We start from the raw sequence: 14,969 nt of genomic DNA, 5'->3' as shown, positions 1-14,969 counted from the left end.
TCATTACAATACTTGATGGTTACGATTAACATTTTCCAATATCCATTACTTCTGCATCTAATGTTGATGTGTTGAAGTTTTAAATTTGCATTATCTAGACATAAGCTGAACCATTAAATGCCATAAACGTTGCAAATATCTGACAAAAAGCGTCCGAATCTCAAAATAACTCTTTGTCAAACAATACAAACATTCCCTTTCACCCTTTCATTAGCTTTGATAAGGCAATGATTTAAGCGTTGTCCTAGGAAACATTCACTCCGTACCATACACTATATAATCTTCGCGTGTATCTCATTACGACGATGTCAGCCGCTACTATGCCATATAGCATCACTTTACTACTCTGGTTACAGCGTTCTAGTATGCAGACAGAAATAGATGTTCACAATTCTACCCACGTCTGGAAATTCCTTTTCATGTACAGAGCTGAGTAATTCGACTGCGCTGTCCATTGGGCAATTTGGAAGATTATGGGTTGATATCACTGGATATGCCTGTATGCGTGACTTTGTTCCGAATAGCAAGCCGTCTTCTATACCCGTGTCTATAAAAACTTTCTGAGTGCATTCTCCTAGTGTCTCTGCTAGTCCCTCTCTGTCTACATCTCTCTTTTTAGACATTTGTCTGCTTATCTGTCTAGACCCTCTCTCTTGCTCCCTCTCTTTGCTTGCCACCTATCTCTCCATTCCTTTCTCTTGCACCCTTCTCTTCCTCTCTTTTTAGCCCCTCTCTCTTTCTCCCTCACTCACTGATTGCCCCTTCTGCCCTTCTCTTTCTCTTAAGCCATTGTCTTCTTCTTTCTCTGCCTAGCCAGTCTCTCTCTCCCTCTCTCTTTGCCTGCCCCTTTCTCTTCATTTGGCATTTTTATCTGTCTCCCTTTTCTTCTTCGCTAGTTATTAAGCCCCTCTATCTTTCTCCTTCCCCCTCTCTCTCCTTTCTTTTCTGTCTTTCTCTCTTTATCTACCTCTATCTCTGGCTATCTCTATAATGCCCTCTTTTTCGCCGTTTGTTTGTCTATCTCTATCTCCATCTCTTTTTACCCCTCTATCTCTGTCTACCCCTCTCCCCAGCTTCCTCTACATCTTTGTCTCTTTTCACCTCTCTATCTTTGTCTACCTCTCTAGATCTTTCCCTCATTCTCCCCATTTCTTTCTACCTCGCCTTGTCTTTCTCACTCCCTCAAACTACCTCTCTCCCCATCTCTCTCCCCTTTTATAGTTCTGTCTACCTCTAAGTCTACCTCTCTTTCCCTATACCTCTCTCTCTCACTCTCTCTCTCTCTCTCTCTCTCTCTCTCTCTCTCTCTCTTTCTCTCTCTCTTTCTCTCTCTTAATCTTCAGTGCTCTCACCCTGTCTCTCTCTACAGATGTATGCAACCATCAGATCAGACCTTTGCAATACTTCACGAAAGTCATATTCCCAAAAGCTTCTTGTTTCCTTGTCACATTTCCTTCAAATCACTTCGCCCGCCAATTAGGCGAGAGGGAAATAACTCAGTTTCCATAGTTTCGTTATGACCTTCTTGTCACCTGGAATTTCTTGAAGCTGATTAGAGTTGAGATTTAGATGGGCTTTTGGAAAGGATCCCAGACCTACTCTACTCAGTCGTAACTCATCGGAGAACGTTTCACTTTATAGAAATGCAAGCAACTAGCAATACCATAAATTATGCGTGTTTTTGAAGTTCACGAACAACATTAGGAACGACATGAAGCTTATTAAAGTGAGATTTAGATGGGTTTTTGGACCGAATCCCACACCTACTTTCCAGTCACGTCTCATGAAATCACCTTGAAGTAGCTCACCGAACAATGTTCCTACCTGCAACTTTATAGGAATACTAGCAACTAGCAATACCGTAAATTTCCCTTAAGCTGCCAGTCCCGACTTAATTAGGGATACAGAAATATGTCTTGTGTGCTGGACCCGGTTATAACCGGGATAGGGTATTCCCCAGAACAAAACAGCTTTGCGTGCGTGTAGCGCGCGAAGCCGGGAAGTTAGGGGAGTTAGCGCCGCCGGGTGTTTCGTGGGTTTCATGAGGAAGGTCAGGGGTCAAACATTTTTGATTTTTACTTGGCTAAAAAACCTGGCAGCTTAAGGGTTAAACAAAATATTTTGCGGTTTTTTTTATCTATATTCGCAAACGACATGAGGAGTGAAATGAGACCGATTAGAGTTGAGATTTAGATGGGTTTTTGGAACGAATCCCAGACCTACTCTCCGGTCATTTCGTAATCGCTCAGGCCTAGCTCATCTAACAACGTTTCTACATGTTACTTTATAGAAAGTCTATTGCAAGTGCTTGCCTGTAGGCTGATTGCAGGGACATGTAACATGAAAGGACGGGCAGAAAATGATGAATGATATAGTATGTGACTACTGTACTCTAGTCTAACTAAGTTCTAATTTTTTGGGTTCGAATTTTTTTCCCGAGACGACGACTGAATGGAAGTCGAATGATCCCACTTGTTCTGTAATGTGTGGGTTTTGTAACGTTAAGAGCTAGAGGAGAGTAGTTTTTTGGCTGTAAACGTGGAAAAAATAGTATGAAATTTGGCATCCTCTTTAAACAGCTCCTTTCTTTCGTGATCGTAGAAGGGACAATATATATAGATTTATATAAATCCAATAGGAAAACGAGCAACTAGCAGTACCGGAAAATCTTGATTCCGCGAACATTTGTTCTATCAACTATTGCGGTACGTTCATTTTTTTAACCCACGAACTAAACTCTTGATTTTCGCTGTGCCACGAAATGGAAATACAGCGAATGTAAGTTAACGTACAGTACATAAAGCCAAGCCCTAATGTGTCTTGCTTTATGGTACCCAGATGTGAACCAGCTGCGTACACAAAAAGCCTGCAGATTTTAAATCATATGTACTATTCTACAAATAGCATTAGTAGCCCCTCTTAATCACCGAGCAGATGTTGGGCCCAGAAAGAATTTACTTAAGTCTATAGAGGGGTTAATTATGCCGATATAGTCACCTTAGAAAAAAAAATTCAATATCAAGTCAGTTCCACTTTGTTGAATTGGTAATAGTTTCTAGTACGCGGCAAAAAAAAGTGCCGTAAGGGTTTCGAAAGTCCAGATTGGAGTTTGCATTATTATTATTGTTTATTATTGTTTACTATTTATTTGCATATGTACAATGTAAAACAAAGATAAATAGAGCAAAGAATACATGCAGGGGAGGCCAGAAGCCTAGAAGGCTTTTCGGGGGCCTCCCCTAAACTACACAAATGGAATTTTTGTAAAATTATATATAATTAAAACTAAGAAAAATCAACGAAAGAAGAAATTGGAATTGTAACATAAATCCTTATGAAACAAATAAAAATAATAGGAACTACAAAGTGAATTTTGAGTTGTAAACATAAGTATTATAATGAATAACAATTTATAAAGAAATAGGTCAAAATTATACAAAAATAACAATCATATGAAACATTCTGTCATCAGATACCTAATCTGCTGCGAAATGCTAACAAGGCAGAAAGCGCAGGTGCTTTTTGGTTGAAATCGATTTTGGGCTCGAACTTTACTTATTGGTGTGCTTCCGAGTTGAAATTGATCCGGCCTTTGGCCCCTTAAACGACGTAACTTAATCACAGAAATGCATTCATGAATGTTAGCAATCAAGTCAAAATCACTTACTCCCTACAAACAAAACAAACTAAAGCTCACCAGCAAATATAAAAATGCCAGTGAAAAGCTCAGCAAAAAATGGCCATTTAGACTACTGTGGCTTCTCACACAAGCCCCTAAAACGACATGACTTATTCATGAGGGTGACTAGATAATCCGCACTAGAAAATTGGATTACCTATTAATCTAACGTTTACTGCACGCAACTGCAAAAGGGCGGACACTAGGTTTCTCTGTGCCTGTGTCCGTCTAGCCGGTAAAACCACCCTTAGACGTAACGCACTAGCTTCGCAGGCACGCGGCTCGGAGGCAGATAATTATATTACGCTGTACGACCTGTTACACATAACCTTTGCACATCTAACTGCTTAAAGCTATCTGTTGAGGATACCCCTACTGTTCTTTACGGCGCCCCGAAACGAGGTCTTTTCTACGATAGGTCTAGAAAAAATATGAAACATAAATATAAAAATGTTATTTAATCCTAGGTTGATGGGTACATAAGTGTTTTTAGCTTTTTGGTGTGTTGAACCTTACTTGTTACTGCTTATGTATAGTCCCTCATGCATTCTTCTTAACTGTCAATGTTTCTAAATGATTTACATTACATTGGATTAGCGTAGAGTCGCACGCTCACCGCACGCAATTGCAAGATAAAATATGCTATATTACTAGTTCCCCGATGTGTTAAACATTCTATTGGTAATAGCTCAATGGTATACCGCATTCTAAATGACCGTCGAAAAACCTAATTGTATCAAGATAAACGTTTGATTCGTGAAGACAATGCGAAAGATAAATTGTGTATATTTTTTGTGTTCATTTGGTAAGACCTGTCCTTGGTGCTGACATAAAAGTCGGCCACAGTTAGAGCGGCTACGTCGGGCCAAACTTTTAAAAAACAAGTAAGACAGTACTGCTGACCTCTGACCTCCAGACCCGGCCTGCCATATCGACTATGATTTAAGGATTATGGTTTGGATTCGACGCTCGGTTATGTATATATCATCTTTTTTTGGTTACTTTCTGTTCATTATTCTATGTTATTTCCTTGTTATGTTATTTAGTCTGTTTATGTTATTTTGTGCAGGGCACGCCTGAAAAGCAGTGCGGTTAGCACTGAGTGCGTCCACCCTGGATAAAGAAAACAGAAATAAATAAATAGAAATAAATAAATAAATAAATAGTAACTGTTAACTGGTTACTGTAGATGTGGCAAATAGTTTTCCATTTGATATTAAACCTTTTCAGTCCTGCTTGCTTTACATAATTCTAAATACAGTGTAGGAGAATCCTCGCTGGATAGCTTTAAACAACGCTAAGCCTTACCCTTAGACGTGCAAAGGTTAAGTTTTTTGTGTGTAATATAACCAATTGCTACTACGCCACGTGCCTGAGAAGCTGGTGTGTTACGCCAAAGGGTGGTTATACCTACTATATAGATGCAGAAATACAGAAAAAAAGGAAAGTTAACGTCATTCACAACTGAGGCTTGTGTGCTACGCCTATGAGCGCTTGTACCGGATATACAAATGCAGAAATCTGTGCTATCGTCTGTGAATGAGCATCTTTGTGGTACAGGAAGCTGCTCGGTTTGCCCAGTTTAGGCCATGTTGATTTGGTTATATTGATGACTTTATGTTTTTTCGTCCGCCCCCCTCCAAAAAAAAGTTTTCATCCATACTGTAAATCGTAAAAAGGCAGCTGCAAAATGAGAACATACATGCTGTGAATTGCAAAATAAATATATACATATTTTGGAAAACGGATACCAATGTCGTAGAATGCGAATCACCTGCGAAGTAAAAAAGAAAAGTTTTGAAAGATCATAGATATAGAATTTACATATATTTCAGTATACCAGTTTTGTTCATCCTTCCCGATCACGTAGATTTCATTATGAAGGCAATTTCTTTTTTTGCAAAACTTTTATCTTACTCGAATTCGCACGCTCGCCTCAGTTTTGGGGTCCCGGGGGATGTCACCCATATATCAAATCATTATGGCCTTACATAAGACCTGACTCAAGGGATGTCGTTACCGGTATACCAGACACGTTTGCACAACTTAAGAGACCCTCAAAGGCACTGATTAAAGATCGAGGTCGCACCAGCTGCAGTTCGAGAGTACAAAATCCCATTAGCTTCCCGAGGATCAAACGTTTGCATGTACGCTTTGTACCTTATACAGCAAAGAAACAGTCCGGAACCGCTACATGAAAGAGCGAATCGTGTTCTCTTAGACGCGTTTCCATCAGGGAATCCCTTCTCTACTTTGTTTGGCTGCCAAAAGGAAGAGGGTTAACGCTTTGATATTCTTGTCATGGAAGTGTGTAGTAGTAGTCCACTGTGTTCTACTGCTGCAGCGGTCTGAACTAGTGCTGCGTACCTAAATGAAACATCAGGAACAGGTACAGGTACCGGTACAGAGGTTTAAGTACAGGTACAGACCTAGTACCTGTACCTGTACCTGAACAATTTGAAAAATTAACATGTGTTCTTCTGAACTTCTTCAATAATTTCAGTATCTTTATTCAAAGAAAAGAACCAGGTTTCCTACTGCCAAACTCCCTTGGCCTTGCTGTCAAAACTCCCGGCCTGCCTGAATGATCTATTTCATTAGTTACGTTGTTCCAAGGTATCACTTTGGTCGCGTTTGGTGTTGTATGAGGCCATGAGGTCAGGAGATCAGTCACAAAATAAGCACATACTTGGTGTAAATGTATATCGGTACAGTACCGGTACTTCAGTATCCGGTATTTTGGACCTGTACCTAATCAGTTTTTACGGTACAGTACCGGTACACAGTACCGGTACGCAGCACTAGTCTGAACACCCTGCAGCTGCAATCAGTCTTTCTTTAAATCTCTCTACTTTTTTCAGTTCATCGCTAGTCTCCTTAACTCCCGTTAATCTTAAGTGTCGGGTCTGCGGGAATTGATGTCTTCTCTGTCTCCGCTTTAATTGTCTGTGTCTGCACTTATGTCTCACAGGACGACTTGTCTGTAGAATATATGACACATGTTGTCAGACGCGCATTAATTTACAGGGATCTCTCCAGAAATATAGAGCAGGATGGGGGAAGGGTGCCAAGCACGGGTAACCGTTAAGGAGGGTGGGGGGAACTCATAACGACAGGCACTAGATTTCTAGCGTGGTCGTTACAGAGCCCACAGAGCGCTAGCCGGTCGTTGCAAATGCAAAGTAGCCAATTAACGCCGATCTACTGGCAGGATAGGGGCAAGAATGAATCTTTCATACACTTTGTCCGTCAATTACCGGTTCATTGTTAATAGCGGCAATACATTACGAAGAAAATTTCCGTTGGACTTCCCTTAGTTTTGGCAGTGAATTACTTTTAATCCTGGTTATGTAGAGCAGAACTACGCACTGAAAAAAAAAACTTTAACATCGACACGACCTCTGACTACACAACGTTATATTAGATAATGCAGTACAGCCGTTACGCCACGCTTTGGCGCACACCCCTCAAAAGGAAAGCAGCTGTTGCATTTCGCCTTTCCCAGACATAAATTGAAGTTATCTCCTGCAACTTCAGCTGGGGAAATATTGGATAGAATAGCCTAGCTTTGAAAATTAAAAGGACGCAGCTGGGATTAGAACAAGATATAGCAGCGCCACTGTCCCATTCTTTGGAGAGATCCCTTCTTATAGACAGTCTTAGAATTAGCTTTATAGAGATTGAATGACAAAAATAGTGATAACAAACAGAAAAAAATATAATCTTGTCTTAGTATGCTAAAACAACATTGTGCTTCATATGAAGCTAACCCTGCTTGCAAAATCATATCAGCTTCACATTCGTGTCACGTACATGTGAGATGAATACGACAATAATAATAAAGATATCTCAACCATGATTTACTAGCATATTAGATTAATCGGTTTCGTGGGGAATATGTTATTGTGACGTGCACTTCAGATAAATATTGATATAATGACAAATCTTGCCTCAATATCAGTAGTGTCAATTCTTTCTTAAATTGCGGGTGACAAAATCATTTTCCTTTCCTTTTACCATAATTGGTTACTGTGCAAATTGAAACACTTACATGCATACATTTCACTTAAAACGTTTCTTTTATCATGATGGTGTTTTGACTATATTTCGTTTATCGGCTTAGGAATGAGAAAATACAACGTTTTCCCGAAGAAGAAATTGTTTTTCATGCCTCGTGACATAAGCATAACTCTTCATCACTTCTTGATGAAAAAATTGCATCTATAGCTCATAAAAGATGGAAATGTCTTGTAACGCCTCTAGGAAATAAAACTGCTAAAACATGCGCCCGCCGCCATGTTGGCGTCCTCATTTGCATTTCAGAAAATCGTAGCTCAAATAACAACGATTAAATGCCTACAGCTGAATGAAAAGAATGTAGGAACAATACCTAAAACTTTATAACCTATATTACAGAAAAATACTGTGTACGCTTGAGCAACGCTTGATCAAAGTGCAAATAGGGACGCCAACATGGCGGTCAGCACCTGCCTAATTTAGTGATATTGACCGTACGTGAAAACACTCGTATCTCTAAGCCTTCGCTATATATAGTGTGTAAAGATAGCTTACTATCTGTTTTATATTCTGCTCTCGTTAGAAATAACAGTAAAATCCGATATCAAAGTTGTTATCGCACGTTCCAGACAAGACAATACGCTTTTATTACATTTTTACATTACAAAATAGACCACTTACAGTTCGTTTTATTGCAATTTGTTTATCTAAGAGCAATTGCGAACGGAATTTATTCGCAAAAAGAAGATAAAATCTTCTTATTTTGTGGATTCGTAAAGAATAATGATGTCGCGGTGCTGACAAAGGGCAAACACAGGAAAGGGCTTGCAATAATGTCGGCTTTAGAAGCACTTGTCCTCTGTTACTTTTTCGTCTCACAAATCTATCTTCCAGCCTTAATGGCATGTCTATACCTCGGTGTCTATGTCTTTAAGCCGTGATGGGATTTTGATGCAAGAAAAAGGGACAACGCTAGGTCACCAAGGTAGTCGTTTATTTGTGATCTACGATAAACCGAAAAAGATAAGTTAAACGTTACAAGAACGTGGGAAAAATGCAAGCGTACTGAAGTTGTATGTTTTATGGTGTATAGACTATTTGGCTAATTTGTTGGCAAGGAAATTAAAGACAGAAAGGACGAATTAATTTACAATGAAGCTTGATTACACTTTATATCCCAATATATTAGTAAAATGAGACTTCTGGTAATATTTCACTAGTATACTGAGGACCATCAATCTTTGCTAGAGAATTAGCAATCCACCGCTTGTGTGTCAACAGTCATTTTCGTGTCAAAGGTTTTGGTGATCGTTTTGATTCCACGTAGAAATACTTTTCCCCCTAACATTGGAGAGGTTGAAGAAAGTGAAACTCGATTGTTCGTCTAGCTTGAGGGATATCCTTCATTCCCATACACAGTCGTTCCGGCTCAAAAGCACGGTGTCAAAACTATTTCCTAGAAGAGACGGTCGGTAGACTAGAGGATGTGCAACCTCGAATTGATCATGATACACTGCCCCCCCCCCCAAAAAAAATCTTTGGACCGATCCCGGATTTCAACTCACCTCCTTGTTTCTACGCAAATCTTTAAATCTCTGTATTTATCAAAGACGCAGGTACAAATTGGCTTCTTAAGTTTTCCCTTTGATCTAAGATTGACAGGAAACCTAACGCATGGCATTAAAGAGATTTAGACGCTCGGGGGTGATTGGATTTCGTCCTATGGGAATCTTGTTTTGAATCTATTTCGTGCGCCCTGCGGACTGATAAAAGTGTGTTTGTGATTTTTGCCAGCGGGGAGTGCGGTTTCTTTTTAACACTGATGGATTTCTGTTTCGTTCGTGCCTGCTTTAACCGATTCGCAAGACTCAATTTGCTAGACTCCCCTCTGGGAGAGCAACGCCATAAACAAGCGCAAGAGACAAGCGGGAACGTCATTGTTACTTCACAATGAGAGCTTTAAATGCTTGGCGCTTATATCATAGACAACAGAGACGTTTGATGTTTTGGGATATCAATCTTTTGGCTCATTCCAGGCCCATCGCTATATGTATCAAGCAACTACCCTGGCGTACCGGCCCAAAATTCTGTCCTTCTCGCCGCATTAGCCGTCAGCCAATGAAATAGTGTTTTCTTCTTGTCTGAGTTAAGTTACCAGCCAATCACGTCACCTCCTGAATCTGACCGCCAGCCAATGAAATATTCCCCTTTTGATTTCTGAATTAACTTACCAGCCAATCAAGTCACCTCATGATCATGATTCTGACCGTCAGCCAATGAAATACTCTTCTCCTGGTGTCCGAGTTAACTTACAAGCCAATCACGTCGCCTCCTGATCCTGGACGTCAGCCAATGAAATACTCTTCTCCTGGTGTCCGAGTTAACTTACAAGCCAATCACGTCGCCTCCTGAATCTGACCACCAGCCAATGTAATATTTCCCTCTTGATGTCTGAGTTAATTTACCAGCCAATCACGTTGCCCCCTGGTCGTATGCGGCGACGTGATTAGCTGTGAAGTTCCCTCCAAAATAGCAGACTAATGTCTTGAAAGGATGTTAGAATTAACAGATATGTTTTGCTATGATTTACAAATTATGACAAACTGACGAAGAAAAGAGCGAAGATTTAAGATATAACTAACGCTAACGTCTTATTATCTTCTCTTGTAGATGGTGTTCGTTCTTCTCAACTCTCTTCACAAGCGTGTCCATATGTACCATGGGTATGATCGCCTATCAACGCTACAACAGCATCGTACGTCCCAAGGACAACTGCCTCAACAGCGTCAAACGGGCCTTCCTGGCTATCCCCGGGATTTGGCTCTTCGGTCTACTGTGCGCCATCCCCCCTCTAGCAGCTTGGAGCATGGCGGACAACAACTTCTTTGAAGACTACCGCCTACCAGTGTGTTCGGTAACGACGGTTCCACGGAAGTACACGTTTGCAGTATACATAGCCATCGTTGCGCTCTTTGTACCATTCGTGGCCATGTTGGTGTTCTACTTCTTGATATACTGGGCTGTGTTGATGCACGGTAAGAAACTAGACAAAAACATCAAAGCCAAGAAGAAAAAGAAGAACAAATACGCGCGTGTGGAAGGAAAGACGTGCATTTTGATGTGCATGGTTGTCATCACGTTCTCGTTGACTTGGTTGACTTCTGGCGTTCTAACTTTCTCAGCGTCGCTGATAGAAAACCACCAAACAGAATTATTGCTCTCTACGTGTTTGTTGAGCGCCCTGGCGACTATCTGCGACCCCCTGGTCTACGTTTTCCAGAACCATCTTTTCCGTCTGTGCGTTAAGAACATCGTCCTTCTCAAGGGTCCCGTCAACGATAAGGCGTATCTTAGAATCGAGACAGCCGCTAACAAAACAGTTGTGGGAGCATTTACCACCACTACTAACACATCGGGACGCAGACGACGCTATCCTCCCGGAGAACACCCCATCACTAAGGGTCTCCCACCGGCGTTTACTGTGGAAGAGCCGACAGAGGTTAAGGATGATACCGATGGTAGGCCGGGGTTGGCCAGGACGGATTCGTGGGGACGGAAGGGCTCCCTGCCGCCGGTGGATCCGGTGAAGGAACCCGAGTTGTTTGCGGAGATACAGAGACGAAGGTGGAGCACTCGGAGACTGTCTGTGGTCATCTTAGGTGAGAGTAGTTCCCGTAAATAAGAAGTCAATACACAGGCATCTATGCGCATGCACAAGCACACCCACAGGCAGAGAGAGAGAGAGAGAGAGAGAGAGAGAGAGAGGCCTACAGACATAGAGATACATCAAGATAGACACACACACAGAGACAGAGAGAAAGAGAGACAGAGGGATACACACAGAAAGACAGAGACAAAGGTAGAGAAAGGGAGAGAGACAGACAGACACAAAGATACACATATAGAGACAGGGAGAGACAGACAGATAGACAGACATAGACATACACACAGACAGAGAAAGACAGAGAGATAGAGAGACAGACAGAGAGATACACACATGTAGCAGAGAGAGACAGACAGACAGAGATACAAAAAGAGCCATATTTATATATATATATATATATATATATATATATATATATATATATATATATATATATATATAAAGAGAGAGAGACAGATAGACAGAGATATACACACCGAGAAACAGAGAGCAAGAGAGAGACAAGCAGAGAGAGAGATAGAGAGACAGACACACAGAAATAGGGAGGTATACACGTGCACACACACACACACACAGACGGAGAAAGAGGGGAGGGGGCATACAGAAACTCCGTAAAATGTGATATACATCGTTAAAGGTTACAGATACATCAAACCAAACTCCAGCCTTCATGTAAAACCAAACAATTTAAAGTCATATACCACCTTTTCACTATCACAAAAGAAAATAAATTGACTTTTCTGAGTGAGTCTTTCGGTTAAAACTTAAAACACCGGAACCGAAAGGTCAAACCTTTCTTCCCGTAATGGTAATGTAATGCGTGGGAGTATTCGACATTTTCGGTACATGTTTCTTCATACATGCACTTAATAGTGTATTCTTTAGTACCAGATGGGCCTAGAATATGGTCTTTCAAAAGAGATTACTAAAAGGTCATATGTTTTACATCACTCTAGTAATCGATCATCTTTTTGAAGAAGGGTGCAAAATCATTCGAAACGGATGGTCATCAAAATCCATCCTTCCGTCCACAATTTCTAGGCTTTTAACTTTTAAATCCATTTCGGTATCTAGAATCCACGATACGGAACGATTGATGGTAAAGCTGAAAGTAGTTGATGCAGATCGCTAACTTGTTTCTTCATACATGCATTTAATAGTGTATTCTTTAGTACCAGATAGACTTCCGAACATGGGCTTCCAAAAGAGATAACTCTAAAAGGTAATATGTTTAACATCACTCTAGTAGTCGATCATCTTTTTGAAGAAGAGTTCAAAATATCATTCGAAACTGATGACTATCGACATTCATCCTTGAGTCCACAATTTCTAGGTTTTAACTTTCAAATCCATTTCAGTATCTGGAATCCACGATACGGAACGCGACGATTGATGGTAAAATTGAAAGTAGTTGAGGCAGATAGCAAACTTGAATCTTCATACATGCATAGTGTATTATTAAGTACCGGATGGACCTAAAACATGGGCTTCTTAAGAGATTACTTTAAAAGTTCATATGTTTTTCATCACTCTAGTAATCGATCATCTTTTTGAAGAAGAGTTCAAAATCATTCAAAACAGAAGGTCATCGACATCCATCCGTCCGCAATTTCTAGGCTTTTATCTTTAAAATCCATTTCGGTATCTAGAATCCACGATACGAAACGATGGATAGTAGACAGAAAAGTAGTTGAGACATATCCCAAACTTGTTTCTTCATACATGCACTTAATGGTGTATTCTTTAGTACCAGATATACTTCCCAACATGGCATTTCAAAAGAGATGACTCTAAAAGGTCATATGTTTTACATCACATTAGTAATCGATCATGACTTTGAAGAAGAGTTCAAAATCATTCGAAACGGATGACCATCGAAATTCATCCTTTCTGCGCTTTTAAACTTTTAAATGTAACTCGGTATCTGTAACCCCCGATAAAAACGATTTATGGTGAAACTGAAAGTAGATAATGCTGATCGGAGATAGGTCCTTATCATGAAATGGTAGAGTATCATCCCTTATACCTATCATATATTGATAATGACATATATACATCATTAGGTAGTTGCATACTCAGGCTAGAAATATATAGGCCGAATGATAGATGAAAGGTTAAAAGAAGAAAAAAATGAGGTTTACTGCTACAAATCCCCATTCTATTCCCTAAAACCTAAATTGTACATGAACAATTGGGAAGTGTGGGCATGAGTGATGCAGTTGTCACAGCAGCGTCGGCCATTTGTGATTTTGTTCCCCCGGGCGCAAGACGGTGGGGGAGGTAGCATTCGCTGTGACACCGGTACACAGGAATTACTGTCTAGATTTAAGACTTCAAACTTGTTGCTGCTGTTAACCCCGGCCAATGTTTCTGCAAATCTTTCTCCATTATAATCACAGTAGGGAGTATGGACAAGGATGGCTCTGATCGCATTGATACTAACGTCTTGTCCTAATTGCTTTTCTTAGACCCATGTTTCATCATTGCAGACAAATGTTTTGAACTCACTGTTTAATTAGTACTAGGCTTTACGTGTTTCTGTATCTGTATAACTGGTATAACCACCCTTCAGCGTAACACACTAGCTTCGCAGGCACGCGGCGTAGCAGCAGCTGGTTATATTACCCTGGACGACTCTCTGTAAGCTCTGTTTAAAGCTATCTAGTGAGCCTACTCCTACAGTACCTTATAGCAATAATAATAAAGTCTTGCCCCACTTGATTTGCTTTGACCCATTCCTTATCATTATAGACAATGTCTTGAGCTAACAGCTTAAGTGACCTTTACGTATTTCTATGCGTCATATTTACAGGTGAGCGTATAGACGAGGACGATCCTACCAGCTTTGACAGCAGCTGCGAAGGCAGTTTCCGTAGTGGCGACCGTAACGGCCACCGCGCACTACACCGTATCTCCGAGACATCCAACAGCGGCGTTGAGGTGACATCCCCCGCCCAGAAACAGACCCGGAGCCGCCGAGGACCCCGTAAGCCGCATCGCTTCTCCGTGGGGGTTCCGTACTTTCACCGCCACACGGGTGGGAGGCTGGAGCAGAAACAGTCGGGGTATATCAGTGACTTCGCCCGGAGATGCAGCATCGGACGCCGCCCGTCGTATGAAGTCAGTATCGAGCTAAACGTGACGCCCTTCGACTTGAAAACCAAAGAGAAGCAAATGACGGCTAGCGATGAGGAAAACTGAAGAAATCGTTGTTCTTAACAAAACACTAAATAACTAACAGAGCTTAAGATTTTCAAGCACAATTTCTATGTTTCTATATTAGAAAAATTATCAAGTTATATAGCTGTACGATTTGAAGTCAATACCACTACTCAACAATATTTCCATATACATGCGCTTTGTGATTATTCAAATGTATAATTCTGATACTATTACTAATATTAGGTATAACATTTGCAAAGATTCTCATCCAAAATTTGAACTAGGGCGTTTTTAATGGACTAATTGTGGATTTAGCTATGGCCTCACGGTTGGGTCAACAATGAGCCAACATTAAATGAACATTTAGTTAGAATTAAGCCAGTATTTAGCCAACACTGAGCAAGCATTTAGCCAATTTTGAGTCAACTATATGAGCCAACATTGAGT

Source organism: Branchiostoma lanceolatum, chromosome 13, assembly GCF_035083965.1.
Source record: "Branchiostoma lanceolatum isolate klBraLanc5 chromosome 13, klBraLanc5.hap2, whole genome shotgun sequence".
Taxonomy (NCBI): Eukaryota; Metazoa; Chordata; class Leptocardii; order Amphioxiformes; family Branchiostomatidae; genus Branchiostoma; species Branchiostoma lanceolatum.
Note: the sequence above shows the minus strand (reverse complement) of the source record.